The sequence below is a fragment of the Talpa occidentalis genome, unplaced genomic scaffold (assembly GCF_014898055.3).
Source record: "Talpa occidentalis isolate TD23 unplaced genomic scaffold, MPIMG_talOcc4v2.1 talOcc4.6, whole genome shotgun sequence".
NCBI lineage: Eukaryota > Metazoa > Chordata > Mammalia > Eulipotyphla > Talpidae > Talpa > Talpa occidentalis.
In genome coordinates, this window is record NW_023604972.1 from 51,952,980 (window position 1) to 51,970,598 (window position 17,619).

The window sequence follows — 17,619 nt, forward strand, 5'->3', positions numbered from 1 at the left end:
AGACGATGAGAATTCAGGGGAAATCCCTGGAGAGCCTGCTGATAGTACTGTGCAGCATTAAGGCTAGTATAAGACTATTGTGCGTTCCTAGAACTACCAGGAACCCAGACCCATTCAAAATTAAGGACTAGATCATCCTATCAGGAACAGGACCCCAACAAAACAAGACAATAGCAGAACATAAGAAATCTAAAGTGAGGGCCTCCCTGATGGTGCAAGGGTTAAGATGCAACCTATGAAGCTGTCCGCAGCCACTGCAGCACAAGTTCGATCCCCGGTCAGGGAGCTACCCACATGGCACAGCAGACCTCTCCTGCCTCTCCTGTTGCTCCTCTCAGCAGTGTATTTCAGTCCATCCGCCTGTTCTGATCCCCACTCTGTCTCTGGTGAATTCTCACCCCCTACACCTCTGGCCTGTACCCCAGTTTTTCTATGCATAAATGAAAATCTTTTAAAAAAAAAGAAATCTAAAGTGAAACAGGTTGGCATTTCTGCACTGATGCAAAACTAAGCATTCATCTACCATTCATTTCCTTCATAGTCATTACTGTGTAATTAGTACACCTGTCTTTCACGTTAAGACACATTTTCTTGGGCCTCCCTGGTGGCACAGTGGGTTGAGCGCCGCACTGTGAAGCTGTTCACAGTCTGTGCAGCGCGGGTTTGATTCCTGGCCTGCCAGGGAGAAACCCTCATCACGCAGCAGACCTCTCCTGTCTTGCCCACTGCTCCCCTCAGCATTGCCTTCGGTCTGTCTGCCTGTTCTGCTCCCTGCTCTGTCTCTGGTGAATTCTCTCACCCTCCCGCACCTCTGACTGTACCCCAGTTCTTGTATAAATAAATAAATCTAAAAAATGTATAAAATAAAATATAAATATATCTTTTTAAAAAAAGACGCATTTTCTTTTTATTTCCTTTTTCTTTTCCCCAATCATGCAAATGACAAGTCAGCGGGAACTGAATTTAGGCTATAATAACAAGAAAGAGTCACAATAGAACCAGGGGCAGCATGACACTGCCCAGAATCAGTAGTCCCATGGCATTGCTTCTGAATATGGCATCTCCACTTATATTTAGATTTTTCTCCCACTAGAGAAAAACTGCATCAACAGATGGGACAGCTTTATCTAAGTGGGGAGGGAAGTGAGAGGAAAGAACAGAGGGGGTCAGTCTAACCTTTGGTGAGACTATCAAAGAATGAGATATTCTAGACACCTCCTAGGTGTCTCATTTCCCCTCCTTTGGTTGACCCCCCACCCCCACCCCAGGCATAGACTTGCAGGGCTAAAACTATAAACCATACACCCTAGCGCTGGGGGACAGAAACTGATATAAACAGGGCCAATCTACTCCTTTCCTGTTGGAATAGAAAATTGGAATGATAAGGCAGAAAGATGAAGTTTTTAGAGTGGAGTCACATTAATGGCAGGGGTCTAGCAAAACGTAAAAAAAAACTTATGCTGATGAGATCCCTACAGCTCCTCTGGCTTCTTCCATCCCAGCCTGCTTATTCAATCATCACTCACTCAATTCCTAGGTATAAGTTCCAAACATGCCTTTTTTTCCCCCTTGAGCTAATGAGTGTCAGCTAATTGCAACCAAAAAAATGCCAACATGACTTCTAGAAAGTCAAAAAGGTATGGAAGGTTATTATAGTAACATCAAATTATAATAATCATACATTTTCCTTTTTTCCTCTTACCCACTCAGAAACGGAACTCCTAACATAGTGTAGTTTTGCTTTCAGAACTGTGACATTAGAACCCTTGTGCCTAACATGCTTTTTCATATCCTCCTATTTTGCAAGAAAGCAGTTTACACCAAAGCTTTGGTTTGTTCATGTTAGCAGCAGTTCAGCAGCAGTTCCCTGTTAAGACATTTCTGTGTAGCATCAGCAGTTCTCGGCATCTCGTGATGCCATGCCAGTGCCAATAAAGCAAACAAAGTGATTTCTGACTAACAATGGAAATGATTTTTTCCCTTAAAAAATACTTAATGGTATATGCAATACTATCAAGCCCAGTCTGTCTCTGTTCTTCATGTGTCTTGCTTCTCCTGTCACTTAAATTATACTAGATCAACTAGATGGACTTGTGACAGGAAATGCTTAAGCAATTTCGGCCCCAATTAACTCCAGATCAAGAAATCATAAACATTAAATCACCCAACCATTATACCTCAGGTTAGATAACTAGAGTTCTAACTTGTTCTGATACCCACACTATTCTCCTACTCCTTGTGCTGACCTACACTTGTTTACACTTACAATAAGAAGGCTTCTGTTTTAACACTTATAAACATTCCTGACCTGCTCTCTGCCTTGTCACTTCCTAGACTGGGATGTCTCCTTTCCACTCCTAGTCTTAATCCCAAGTTCGGTATCATCAGGTCATTATCTAAAAACTCAATACACACAGAATTCTTGGTGGCTATTCATATAAACATATCTGTATGTTTGTACTCATCTGATCATTTCTTTTCCCTCTCATACCAGATTCTATGTGCTTTTTCATCTTGAATTCCCATGAACAAGTGGTTGTATGCCCCCATGTTCCTACAGCATTTACAGTAGTCAAGATACGCAAACAATGTAAATGTCCATCAATGAAAGAATAGGTAAAAAAAATATGATATATAGTCATGTGACACTTAACAACAGGAATATATTCTGAGAAATACTCCTGTGGGCAACTTTGTCATTGTGCAAAAACATCGAGTGTAATTACATTTATGACACACCTAAGCTATATGATACAACAGTCTATTGGGTTCACCATCACATATGTGGTCAATCACTGACATGTTAAGTGACAGATGACTATATCTACAATGGAATATTATTCATCATTATTATTCATTATTCGTATTAATATCTTCAGCAAACATAGTAGACAGTTAAAAATTCTTGTTGAATGAAAAAAACTTATCAAAGGATTCAGATGGCTAGAATAGTGTCAGATGCAATATAGTCACTAGGGAATGACAACTGCCAAGGAGGACCTTACTTGAAGAAAACCAAGTGTGATGTGAATTCGAAATCCATTTTCCAAAAAACAAGTTCCTACTGATCAATGGACATAGTGCAAAACGCATCTCACTTTGTGGATTAATTGCATATGCTCTTATCTTTTCACTAAGCAATTATTTTCCTTTATTCTCATTTTATATTAATATAACCCTATCCTCAATCTAACGCTATATTTAATATTTATATTTTAAGCACCCAATTTATTATTACTTATTTTGGTAGGACTCCTCTACATTTCTGGGAACGGGTAACTGGCCAAATTATTTATCTTCAAAATTGCTATTCACTGACACAGAAGTATCATGAAGAAAAAAAGATTGTCTGATGGGAAAATAATGGAGATTTCATTTTACTATAACTTCAGTAAACCAAAGTATTTTCTTTTTTGCATAGAAGAACTGGGGTGTAGATGAGAAGTACGGCTGGTGAGAGGATTCAGCAGAAACAGAGTGAGGAGCAGAACAGGTAGACTGACTGAAATACACTGCCGGAGCAGCTGGCAAGACCGGAAAGGTCTGTTGCACCATATGTGGGTTAGTTCCCCTGCCAAGGAACAAATTCAGGCCTTAGAGATGGTAGCACAGAGACTTAACCCCTAGGCCACCAGGGAGGCACCCCAGAGTAGTCTTTTAAGTAGTTGCCTTGCCATCTTTAAAAAGTTTTGTAAAAAAAGTAATATTTTATTGATGTCTTAATAAAGATGATGAAATGCAAAAGTCTAACTCAAAAAATCTGCTATTTAATTAGGACAAAAATTTAAATATACAAAAAAATCAATGTACCCAATATGCTATGTATGGCATTTCTAAACTTCAAAAAACTGAAGAAAGCACACCCAGATGAGATTAATGCCTATAAGCATGTGTGATGTTAAATAACAGCTCCAAGATAACAACTGGAAGCCAGAATGCAAACAATTTTCCTCCACTAACATAGAACTTGCAGAACAGATCTTCACTGGACTGACTGGAATGAAGTTCTGATCTCAGGATATGCAAAGCAAAGTACTGACCTCTCTGCTAAAATGGGTGTCATCAAGCAGTGTAGGAAGAAGCAAGATGAGAGTCTGAAGATCCTTTTAAAGATCTTTGAACACCGGCAAGCAACAATCAAAAACTGGATTCAGATTTGATTAAAGTATTGGTCACCTGAGAAAAGTCAAAGTGCATGAAAATCCGTAAGAAGAAAAAAAATGAATAAGCTTTCTAAGAAAGATACAACCTCTTCTCCAAACTCTGAATAGAGACCACTAGTGTTGTTATCTCAGAGAACTATTCAGCATATCAATATTTTCTCCTGTTCTGCCCTAACCACATATCAGTGCAAATGGCAGGTTTAATGCCTTTTCAGCAGCTGCCAGGTCTTGTTGGACTTCCCACACCCTCCTGAAAGTATAGACACCTATGCCAACTCAAGTGGTGGTTATACAACCCAACACAAAATGGGAATCACTGAACTTATTTACTCCAGTGACTCAGATTTAAATCTAGATCTCTGAAGAAAAGGAGGTAGAGAACACAAATGTTATGACACCACTTTTCGTTAATATTTATTGCATGGGTAAATAAAACTCAAGATTTTCTGTACCTTGTATAGGTTTCACAAATACATAAGCTTTCAGAAATGCTTCAGATCTGATGAGATCCAGTAAACATCTGCAAAACTGAGTAACCAGGTGGCAGAACAATTGTATTTTCTACAGAAAACTCTATTTTCTTTTTCTCTTTGCCTCTTTCCCCACATGGTGTTGCCATTCACACACACTGTTCTTTTCCTTCTTTCAGACTTTAAGCGTGTTGGAAACAGCTACCTTTTAGTGATGTCAGGATAAATTTTCAATGCTGTTTCACTCAAAAATAACAAATACTCTAAACTCTGAAACTTGAGAAATAATAAAACAGCAGTTAGTTTTCACCTTGACCAAAGAGAGATAACTCCTAGTTTATTTCTACCAACAGATTTAACAAATTAAACAAAATACAGAAACCACATCGTTTATCCAACAAATCAAATTATCTTTAAAAAGAAAACATGCTAGGAAAGGCCTATTTAGTATAGTTTTCATGGTGACTCAGCTATAAAAAGCTTTGGGAGCAAAAGTAATAATTTTATGTTAAAATGTATTTCTCCTAAGTATTTTCACATTTTTCCTAATCCTTATCTTCATTACTTAAATATAAATTCAGACTATTTTTTTCTAAGAAACCTCAGTTGATGCATTAACAGTAAAGTCAACTAATTTTATAACTTGTTGTAATTCAAACAAGCAAATTTCAGTTTTCACCAAAGAAATTCTATCAGTCCTTCTGACAGTGAAATCAAGCATCATCTTAGGGTTCCCCTAACCATTTCAACTAATATTCTTTCTACTCAATAAATGACCACAGAAATTGTGTAACACTTTGACAAAACCATACTGTCTAATTATTTAATTATCTCCACCTTGTTATAAAGCAATTATTAAAAGCAAAATTATCCATGTCTTTTAAACACCCATGTAGCCCCAATATATACCAGCACAGCACACAATGAAACATTTCATTAATATTTTAAAAATATATAGCATTTTTATATAATATAAATTATAACATCTTTTGAAAGTCTATTTACAAAGTAATATCATTTTGGGAAATGACTAGGTTGGTAGAGCAAGTTTAACCCCTTACCCTTGGGGGCCTCCCCTGGTGGCTCAGCGGTTGAGCGCTGGCCGGCGGCCGGCAAGGGTCCCACATGGCGCAACAGACCTCTCCTGCGGCCCACTGCTCCCCTCAGCAGTATATTTCAGCAGTCTGCCTGTTCTGTTCCCTGCTCTGGCTCTGGTGAATTCTCTCACCCTCCCGCACTTCTGACTGTACCCAGTGCTTGTATAAATAAATAAATCTTTGAAAAAAAAATAATCCCTTACCCTTGGTCTGATTTTTGTCACTAGTCATTATACAAGTAAATCAAGCTAAAGCAAAATTATCAAGCAATCAATGCACAATGACTTTTCTAAAAAATAGCTGACCCCGAGTTTTATTTCATGCCTTTTTTTTTTTTTACTTAACTATGGCATTTGCTATCTAAATCACCTAATACTGTCTTCTATTTTTTTTTTAAAGATTTATTTATTTATGTATACAAGAGCTGAGGTACAGGCCAGAGATGCGGGGGGTGAGAGGATTCGCCAGAGACAGAGTGGGGAACAGAACAGGCAAACTGACTGAAATACACTCCTGAGGGGAGTAGCGGGGCAAGACAGGAAAGATCTGCTTCGCCATGTGGGTTGCTCCCTGGTCAGCCAGGGATCGAACTCGTGCTGCAGAGACTGCAGATTGCTTCACAGTGTGGTGCTTAACCCCTTGTGCTACCAGGGAGGCCTGTAATACTGTGTTTTGATGAGCAGCGTGCTCATTAAAGATCTTTGGCTTTAGTCATAGAGACCCTGGTTTTAGTCAAGGAAATCGATTATGAATTTACCCAGGGATTTCCAAGGCAAAGACATTTTAAAAAAAACATAATATGTCATGTATAATCATTCCTTCACATAGTAATGGTCTTAGAATTCCAAAGAGTGACAGTAAACATTTATTTTCTTAAGACCGTCATAATTTTCTGACAACATGTTTGTTACCTAAGTACATTCATTCACTCAACAAATGCTTATTGAAGGCCAATTACGTGCCTATGTTTATATGTTTAGAGAAAGCATAAAACTTGCTGAAATACACTGCATGATAGCAGGTACTTAATAAATACTCCTTGACTAGTCCCTCCATATTTCTTCCCTTATAATCTGTTACATGTTAAGATTGAAATTTCCCAGGGCCTACCTGGTGGAGCAAGGGTTAAAGTCTCAGAGCCATCAAGCTATCTCCGGCCCACTACAGCATGAGTTTGATCCCTGGGTAGGGAGCTGACCCACATGGCACAGCAGACCTCTCCTGTCTTGCCTGCTGCTTCTCTCAGCAGTGTATTTCAGTAGTTCTGCCTGTTCTGCACCCCACTCTGTCTCTGATGAATCCTCTCACTCCCCCACACACACCTCTGGGCCTACACCCCAGTTCTTATATACATAAATAAATAAAATCTTAAAAAAAAAAGACTGAAATTTCCCAATAAGCAAATATAGTAGAGACTAAATAAAGTCCAACAAAGGGGAATTGAGAAAAAGCCATGTGGGCCTCCCTGGTGGCACAGGGAGTTGAGATGCAGCACTGTGAAGCTGTCCGCAGCCACTGCAGAATGAGTTTGATGCCCGGCCAAGGAGCTACCCATAAGGCACAGCAGACCTCTCCTATCTCGCCTGCTGCTCCCTCAGCAGTGTATTACAGTCAGTCATCCTGTACCATTGCCTGCTCTGTCTCTGGTGAAACCTCTCACCCCCGCCCCCTACACACCTCTGGCCTGTACCCCAGCTCTTATATGCATAAATAAATAAATCTTAAAAAAAAAAAAAGGCCATGTAATTGAAATTTTATATCACCAAATACAGGACTATGAATTAACTAAACAGTGGAAAATATTCAACAAATTTGCTTATTTACCTGTCGTCCTTTTTAATAGGAAATGCAAGAAACACACCCTTGATTGGCTACCTATGGAAACAAAACACAGAATCTTAAGTGTAGACACTAACCTCTTCACCCTTTAAGAACAAAAATATCAACCTTCTTTTATCTGTCAACATTTTTAAAAAATGGGCAAAACCATTATGCTTTTTAATAACAATAAATAAAGCAGCATTATACTAAGTTACATGTTTCCAGTGGGTAAGAGGTGATGGGGAAAGTGTGCCGGTATTTACTATATTTTATTTTTACTTTATATAAATACTTATATTTTATTCTCCATTTTTCACTACTTCCTATGAGCTTATAAATACTTCAAAGTCAAAAATTAAACCAGTAAGATAATGCAGTTTGAATAAATGTTAAGAGAAATTAAAACAAACTTTTTCTAAACCCATATACCCAAAATGTACCAAGAAATTTAAATAATTTGAAAAGATACTTGTAGGATTCTTTTTAAAGTGCTGGTTCTACATATAGCAGTTAATCATCTCCTAAATTATGCAATTTATAGAGCAAAATTTATTTATGTGGATGGTTTACTAAAGTAAATGCCACAATATAACCACACGTTTCTGTGCAGATAAATTAATTGTCCCCTGAAGAAAACAACAGATAATACAAAACAATTTTGGTATGACTTTTTATATTAGATAATGGCTAGGTATCAGATTTTGATTTTTCTTAGGCTCATATTAAATTAACTGGTCTTTAAATCTCTACTGGCTGGGGAACAGAGGATAACAAGGTAGAGAGAAATATACAGGAAGAGGAAGCTAAACCTGGTATTCAAATATCTAGACTTCTGGGCTTTTGAAGTGCCCTTTTAAATAGGCATTTTTATAAGTAAGAATAATGAACTTTAGAGGGATTAGGCCATACACAAAAGAATCAAACAATTGTAATCAGTTTTTTAAATAAAATCCCCACTCAGTATTCTTTAGTATTCTTTTGAACTCTGAAATACAAAGACAGTACACCCACAATGGCTTCACATGTAGTTAGTTGATTTAAAGTTACTAATCTAAACTTGCCACCTCACCAAAATGTTTAACTACAGTACCACCTAAGCCCGTTCTTTTTAGTAAGTAGGGATTCAATTTTTCTTAAGCCTTAAAAGAGTCTGTTATTGGGTCAAAATAATGATAGAAAGGACTGTACCAGCACACCTCTCAGCATTCTCAGGTACCACAGCACCCAATCACCATGGCACTCTTGTAGAATATGGCAAAATAAAGACATGTTAAACTTAAAGCGATTAAATGCAGTAATCTTGCGCCAAGTCATATGTTAATATACTATACACAAACAGAGGCAAGTCATAAAACTTTATGATAGAAAACTTGAATCTACATTATTAAGAATTTTCTTGGACTTAAGAAAACCAAAATATGCAAATTTAATAGTAAAACTAGCCTATAAAGATACAATTTGACAGCCCTACTCATGTGTAACCATAAAAATAGCACAATAGAAAAACTCAAACTCAAAACATAAACTTAGCACTGAGTGGAATTACAATTTTGTTGGTCAAAATACAAATAGTAACCACATAAAGTGGGCTAAGACACACAAAGTATTTCATATACTAAAAAATAACTACAAGGCTTACCACAATGGATTACAACACAATGAAAGAACAATAATCCAGTATTTATGATCTGTTATATGCAAGACAGTCTATTGAACACAGTAATTTTTAGTTAAACAAAAAGGGAGGGAAACTGACTCATATCACAATGGACAGGACATTAAATGTTTTCTGCCCCAATGCCCTTCTCCTGCAGGCTCAAAGACCTATGGCTGCTGGGGGATCAAACAGGACATGAAAGCTTGAGATGCAAGTACTGGGGAATTAGGAGTTATGGCAACAATTCTAGGACTAAAATGAGACCTACATGTTTCAGGGTCCAGGGAAAGTAGAGCCTGACACTTCCACAAACTTAATGGCAAAGGTAAAAATCCCAAAGCCCAAACCAGTACAACTAGTAACTGCTTGTTCAACCAAATAAAACACACTAAGAAATACTGTCAACTTTATATCTGGTACTAGGTTTTCACACTCTGTAGGGTTCCTGCGCAAGCTGTTAATAGAAGTGATACTCTAGACCTATCAGTGTCTTGTTTATTGAAGATTCTGGGAGCCAGGAGTAACCTCAAAAATTCCCACTAAAGTAAAGAAAACAGAAGTTGAAGAGCCAAAAAATTTTGCAATAAATCCAATCTAGTTAGCTTACAGAAAAGTTGTCTACATTTCTTTATTAAATTTGTTTACAGTGAGTAAATTTCCTAAGTATTCGGAATTTTCTTAGCATGCACCTATTATGCACAGCTCATTGCTCCTGCATTAAATGCACAGTGATCAGCAAAACAAGAGTTTACTGTCCATATAAGGTAGAAATCACTATGCAATACTTTGGGTATCTCCTAAGCAGTTGTCATGTTTAGTGATTCCATAATTCAACACATTAATTCAAGGAAATAGGAATTCAGGGATTTAAAAAAAAAATCTAGGGTCTCAGCCTAGAGAGAAGAGACAAATAACCAGCTATTAAATGCTATAATAGGAGCCTCCCTGGTGGCAAAAGGGGTTAAGACGCAACCTATGAAGCTCTCTGCAGACACTGCAGCACGAGTTCAATCCCTGGCCAGGGAGCTACCCACATGGTGCAGCAGACCTCTCCTGTCTCACCCCTGCTCCCTCAGCAGTGTATTTCAGTCAGTCTGCCTGTTCTGTTCCCCACTCTGTCTCTGGTGAGTCCTCTCACCCTCCACACCTCTGGCTTGTATCCCAGCTCCTATATGCATAAATAAATATTTTTTTTTAAATGCTATAATAGAGTTCAAACAAAGGTGCTAAGGAAACATGGGAGAGGCAACAGGAGCCAGGAGAGTGGCATGCCTCAGAACTTCAAGCAGGAGTCAAGAATATATCCCTGTCCACAGAGAGGATGCACTGGAGACTCAAACTCACTGAGATCTTAAGTCAAAGTCCTTACACTGGTCTACAAGGTCTGTTGGCAACTCCACCATGTTGAACACAGCTCTCACTACCCTCCAGCTGACCCTTTACTGGTGTTTGAACCTGTCACGTAGCCTTCTGCTTCCGGGCCTCAGAACCTACTCTTCTCTCAGATCTAACCCTCACTGCATCAAGGCTCTGCTCAAATGTCCTGAACAGAGAGACCTTCTCACAGCAATCCCAACTATGCCTCAGCACCACAATATTCCCTTAATTCTCTTACAGAGCCATATGTTTCCCCATAGCACTTATAACCAACGGACAGTAGCATGTACTTGCTCCCTATCTCTCCACTAAAATTTAAGCTCCTAGATATTACTCTAGCAGCTTGCACTGGGCAGTGCACACAGCAGACACTCAAGTTTTAGAAGAATTAGCAGCTGAATGACTGTCGGAGATGAGAATAGAGAAACTTGAACCAGGTCAAACAGAGCTTTGTATAGACAGGACTCCAGGCATTAACTGCTTTCTGATAATCACAATGTCATTTATTAAATGATTTTAAGCAGGAAAAGGATACACACTGCAAAAAAAAAAAAAGAATTACAATTTTATACTTTAAAAATTTGTTTAAAGAATTCATTTTGTAAAGGGTTTGAAAGAAGCTGAGGAGAAGGGCTGACACTGATGTTAAAGAGTGCATTTAAACCAATGAAATACTTCAGCAGAGAAATACAGGCCTGAATCATCAGGTCTCTAGGAGGAAGGGGCTAACGAGGAGAAACAGTAGACAAAGGCAATTGGACCTGATGCTTAGTTAGATGTGGAAACAGAAGAGCACTGAAAAATGGAAGATGACCGCCTGGTCTCCATCCAGTGACAGGATAGCTGCTAGTGGCATTTACTTAAAATGAGAAGAAAAGGAAAGACATTTGGAGGAAAGATTATGACTTAAGATTTGGACATGTTGAGGTTGACATGCCTGTGAAACATCTCAGTAGATACCTAAACTAGTAGTAGGAAAATGAATCTAGAGCTAAGCAATAAGGTTTAAACTGACTTTTAAAAAGTAAGACATAAAGATATATACTTGATACTAAAATATCACAAATGCACTTTTTTAAATTGTATTTTAATGACTGGATTTCAAATGTGTTGCTGTTCCACATAAATCTGAAATCCATTATATTTCCCAGAGTAAAATCTGTGCTTTGAATGCCATTAATACATATACATTAACTTATAACAAATATAACTTAATGATAGCAATTAAGATCAACTACAGTTAATTGGAATGTACATTACAATATTACGTAAAAATTAACTTTCTAAATATTGAAATAAAATGCTATAATCATTTATGCATTAATACTTCTTTTAAAATCTTGGGATGCATTCAAAGACTAGACTGAATTATTTCAGTCTTTTTTTTTTTCTTTAAACTCAAGTTAGAGTGAAGAAATGTTTTATAATTTTGGTAATTTTGATTTTTTTCCTAAAGATACAAAAGCTTCAGCTAGCTTTTTTTTTTTTTTTTTTAGAACAGCAGTATTTTTAAAAATATTAACAGCTAAGCATTAGAATTTCCTTATGATGATTCTTTCAAAAAAGTAATTCTAGGGCCTCCCTGGTGACACAGCAGTTAAGTCTCAACACTATGAAGCAAATCTACAACCAGTACAGCAAGAGTTCAATCCCTGGCCAGGGAGCTAACCCACATAGTACAGCAGACCTCTCCTGTCTTGCCCGCTGCTCCCCTCAGCAGAGTATTTCAGTCAATCTGCCTGTTGTGCTCCCCACTCTGTCTCTGGTGAATCCTCTCACCACCCCCCAACCTCTAACCTACACCCCAGCTCTTGTATGCATAAATACATAAAATAAATTTTTTAAAAAGTAATTCTAATATCATGAATGGCAATTACACAAGAACTCAAGAAACATTCTTTTAGTACTACAGCTTTCATAGTGAAATCATGACTGACGAATAAGCCAAAAAATAAATTATTTAGCAATGTCTCTCATAAACTTCCTTTGCTGGCTCAAATAATACTGAAAATAAGACTAAATCAAAAATGTTCCACTGGGCCTCCCTGGTGGCACAAGGGGTTAAGACGCAACCTATGAAGCTCTCCACAGCCACTGCAGCACAAGTTGGATCCCTGGCCAGGGAGCTACCCACATGGCAGCAGCAGACCTCTCCTGTCTCGCCCGCTGCTCCCCTCAGCAGTGTATTTCAGTCAGTTTGCCTGTTCTGTTCCCCACTCTGCCTCTGTTGAATCCCCTAACCCCCTCACCTCTGGCCTGTACCCCAGTTCTTATATGCATAAATATACCTTTTTAAAAAAAATGTTCCACTATACATGTAACAAGCAGCTAAGGGCCTCCCCTGGTGGCGCAGTGGTTGAGCACTGGGCTGCGAAGCTGCCTGCAGCCTCCGCAGCGCAAGTTTGATCCCCTGCTGCCAGCGAGGGTCCCACATGGCACGCAGACCTCTTCTGCCGCCTGCTGCTCCCCTCAGCAGTGTGTTTCGTCAGTCTGCCTGTTCTGTTCCCCGCTCTTGCTCTGGTGAATTCTCTCACCCTCCCGTGCTTCTGACTGTACCTAGTGCTTGAATAAATAAATAAATAAATCTTTAAAAAAAAAAAAAAAAAACAAGCAGCTAAAATTTTAATAGCTGATAATACTAAGCACTAAGGATGCAGAGCAAGTGAAATTCTCTTATGTAGATGTTGGTAGGAATGCAAAGTGGCATAGTCATTTTGGAAAACAGTTTTAGTAGTTCAATTATAAAGCTACCAATACCGATAAACATAGGACCCAGTAATCATACTCCCAGGTACAACTTAGGAAAACTAAAACTACTTCTCCCTGGCACAGATCTGTACATAATTTTTACAGCAAATTTGCCCATAATTGACCAAAACTGAGAAGAACTGAAATGCCATCCAGTCATGAATAGATGGACAAACAAATTGTGGTACCTCTACATGATAGCATGCTACTCAACAATAGAAAGGAGCAAACTCAGTGGTGAGCTAGAGTAAGTTGGTACCAGTTTTTAAGAGCCCAGTGCAAATTTTCAGAAATTCTGGGAGTTGGTTTTAATATAGACTCTGGTAAGAGTATTTTTACACTATAATAATTAGTAAATGCTGCAAACCATGGATTTTTCCTTTGGAGAGCAGGTTGTTACATTTCTCAACATATCACAGAACAAATCACTGCTACATACAACAACTTAATGAGTATCAAAAGCAAGATGATAAATGGAAGAAGATTTAAAAGACTACATATTGTATATATGTACATCTTGTATGACTTCATGTATACCATATTCTAGGGAAAAAAACTAGTTTGTTTTCCAGTGGCTGGGGCCAGAGCAAAAGGCCCCACTATAATAAAGCATGAGAGAACTTTTTGAGGCAATAGAAATGTTTTATATCTTGACTGTGGTGGTGATTCTCCAATTGCATACCAGTGTCAGAACTTTTACTTCATGTAAATTACACTATAATAAACCTGACCACAAAAAAATTAAAGTGGGAGTCATTTATCTCCTAATTCTTTTAAGTATGATAAATGTGTCATACATACAAAAGGAGGAATTGGACTTGGCAGTGGAAATATCAGGAAGGTAGATTTTCACTCACATAAACAGAAAAAGATTAAAATGGCTATTTAAAAAAATGATGTGAACTTGTAATCAAACGAAGTACGACAGAGGCCAGATGATCCTGCTAAGGATGCTGGGGAAATGACCCTAGTGATTTCAAACTATCAATAATATCATTATGAGAGGTCAGTATCACTAACTCTGAGTGAAAGCCTCTAAAATCTTGTAATATGGTTTGTTATGATAATCTCAGATCTCCTTTTTAATTTTAATGAAACATCAATTACTTATTTTAGCATGAAGTAAATGCTGTATCACTGACTCACAGCCAATTGTAGTCTTCTTGTTAGAAGTGCTGTCTCTGACAGTCTAGGTTTAATTGTTTAAATGTTGACACGCCAGTGGCAGTGTGACTTTGAATAAGCATCTTCAATATCTATTTCTCAATCTATAAAATGATTAACATTTTCCTTAGGTTTCAATGAGCATGAAAAACAATTTCTACGAGCTAAACTCATTAAAACAAAGCCTTCTTGTAAGTGAAGAATATAAATAATTATCAAATCTAATCCTAAGAATTTTAACTTTCCAAATACAGGTTATTCAGCCTTTAACTATTTTCAAAGTTCATAATCTTTTATAGAGCCAGATAAACTACATTTTGCGTATTTCTGAGGATTCAAGGATCTTTTGAAGCACATGCATGAAATTAAAATACCTGATGTAATCTCTTAAATTGCAAAGTTGAGCAGTGGAATTTAAGAATCTTCAAAATAAAAAATCCAGCTAATATTGAAATATTACGCTGGCATTTATTCTTTATTCTTAAACAATTCTTCAAGTAGACTGGAACATATTTTCTAATTCTTATCTCCTATTTACAGGAGATTTTAAATCAGAACAGGAATTTTAAATCAGAAACATAATTTTTCACATGAATCTCAATTTCAACTCAAAAACACTAGTAGTAGAAACCTGGGTTTCTGGTAGCTTGAGAATGAGTGGTTAAAAACACACACTACTGATGCTCGACCATCATAGAAAGAGTTAATAAGTCAGTCTAATGCAATATGAATTTTTAAATATAAAAACATGCCAAGTTAATTCCTATGCTTAGAGTTCTATGATAAAGTTTTTTTTTCTTTTTAAAGCGGGACTTTTATTTATTTATTTATTTTTTTGCTAGACCTATGCACTAATACTACATCTTTTATTTTCAGTCAACATATTTTTAGCTCTATTTTATTCTAGGCTTATTCACTGTACAGCATGATGGTGAGAACTAATTGTTGCAAACCTGCTAGCAAATAATCCCAACCTGGAAATACGTTGCTATCTCAAAGTCAAAGATTTCTTTTTTTTTTCTTTTTCAATTGTTTAGTTTTCAGACTACATAATAACCAGTTGGCACTAACCAACTCGTGCCCATTAGTGAACCAAAAAAATAGTTTTTCGTATGCATTAGCACGATTTTTCCCACAGAAAACCATTTTTTTAAGTCACTGGAACTCGAGGCAAGGGTTCACCTACATATAACATCGTTTCCATCGATTTTAGCAGATTGTTTCAGCCAAAGGAAAACCTAATACCGTCGGTAGATCTCAGCATTCAATGGCAAAAATCAGTGAAACGCAGCACCTCAGCTTCAAAAACAGTGGCCAGGTCGGCTAAAAGGCTTTGGTAGGAAAGGTCACATCTTTTCACACCCCACCGTAAGCACGAAGCTTTGCCGATGCCACCGCATCAGCTGCACAAGAGAATGAACCGGCCAACACACACCCCGGGAGCATCTCCGCTTCCTTCCATAAACCAAGGGTTTCCAGCACAGGGCGGAGGACCGAGCAGCAGGGCTCGGGCTCAGCCAGGGGGGACCCGCAGCCCTGGAGACAGCGCCCGAGGGATGGAGGCCTCGCTCGGCTGCGCCCGGGCGCAGGGGGCTCGGGGAGCAGACACCCCGCCAGGTGCGGCCGAGGAGCCGGGGGCCTGACCCCAATCTCGGGGCCGCCGGGTTACGCCCCCACGGCCGGCCGGAGGCTGCGTCCCGTCCCGTCCTCCCCCATCCCCCGCAATACCCCCGCGCCGCTCCCCGGCGACCCCGACCCCACCGCGACGGCGCCCTCTCCAGGCCTCGGCGCAGGACAGGCCGGGCCGCCCGCCCCGGACGCGGCGGCGGCGGCTCGCGGGCAGCGCGGTCCCCAGGGAGGACGGCGGCTGGGCCGCAGCCTGGCCCCGGCGGCGGGCTCAGGGCCGCGAGCGGGCAGCGCCTCCGCCCCGCACGAACAAAGCGGCCCCGGCGAGCCCGGCCGGGCAGCGCCGCCTCCCCGCGGGCGCCGGGGCCGGAGCGCGGCGCGGGCACTCACCGGAGGGCGGGCGGGCCTGGCCCGGGAGCGGGAGCCGCGGCGGGCCCGGGCTGGGCGCGGAGGGCGCGCTGGCCGCGGGGGGGGGGGCGGCGGGCGGCGCGCGGCGGGGCCCCGGAGCCCCGCTGCGGGGGACGGGGCCGCGGGCCGGGCTCGAGTCTGCGGCCGCGGGGTGCGGGAGCCCGTCCGCCGGGGTGGGCAGCGGCGCTAGGCGGCCGGGGCAGCGACGCCGCCGCCTTCCCCTCGTCCGGCCCCGGTCCCTGCTCCGCCGCGTCGTCCTCCTCGCGGGGTCCCTGCCGCAGCCTCAGCCTCGGCGCTCCTCGGGCTGCTCCTCTCCATCAAGGCTGGGCCGCCCCGCGGGGACCATCCCGAAAAGTGAGGGGTTGTTGCCGTTTTCCGCAGCTGTTGGTGGCCATCTTTAATCCTCCTCCTCCTGCTCTCTCCACCTCCCGCTGCCGCCTGACTGACTGGCTGGGGATCCTCCTCCTCCCCGCCCGCTCCTCCTCCTCAGCCGGCCGCAGAAATTGCCGCGGCCCTTCCTCTTTCCCTACTTCCTTCCCTCCCCTCCGCTTCCCGCCGGCCCCGCGCTCCGGCTGGAAGATGTCTCTCTCCCTTTTGCGGGCAGCTCGCGCTGGCGTCTCTTCGCTGGACTTTGGCCCCTTTTATCTTCTTGGCCCTCACCCCCTTCCCTTCCCGACGCACCCCCAACCCCCGCTTCTTGTCCTTCCCTTTCCCCGCACCCTGCCCCTCTCCCGCGGGCTCACCCCCCCCCCGCCTCACTTCCAGTTTTTAAAAGATTCAGCTGAGAAAGGGCTACTGGGTCCTGCTGGCCTTAGCCCTACACCCATTTGCTGGATGTTGTCTGCGCAGAGGAGCGCAGGCTGCGTGGCTGCTCTCGAGCTGGACTACAAAAGGACGGCCAGCGCCTGGCAGCTCTTTCACGACGCAGCGATGGCTCCTGGATGGTGTGGCGGCTCCGCTCCAGGGCTGGAGACCGGTCTCGGATGTTGCCTTTTCTCAGTGACCTTGAGCCAGTCGCCTCAAGATTTTAGACTTGACTTTCCTTTTCCTTTCTGTGAAGAGCGTTATGCATACACCATCGCAGTCCT

At 41.0% G+C, this 17,619-nt stretch overlaps 1 protein-coding gene across 13 annotated transcripts in view; it reads right to left on the bottom strand.

Moving 5' to 3' along the window:
• Window positions 1-16,558, bottom strand: part of WDFY3 (WD repeat and FYVE domain containing 3) — a 263,597-nt gene extending 247,039 nt beyond the window's left edge. For 8 of the 13 annotated variants that reach the window (XM_054687830.1, XM_054687832.1, XM_054687821.1 and 5 more), the window contains exons 1-4: window positions 16,514-16,555; window positions 7,555-7,605; window positions 4,616-4,909; window positions 4,041-4,176 (exon numbers count right to left, since the gene is read on the bottom strand). The gene's annotated coding sequence lies outside the window, so the exon portion shown is untranslated. Of the gene's footprint in view, window positions 1-4,040; window positions 4,177-4,615; window positions 4,910-7,554; window positions 7,606-16,513 lie in introns of all 13 variants that reach the window. The other 5 variants (XM_054687825.1, XM_054687826.1, XM_054687823.1 and 2 more) reach the window with 4 other exon arrangements.
• Window positions 16,559-17,619: the final 1,061 nt, after the last annotated feature.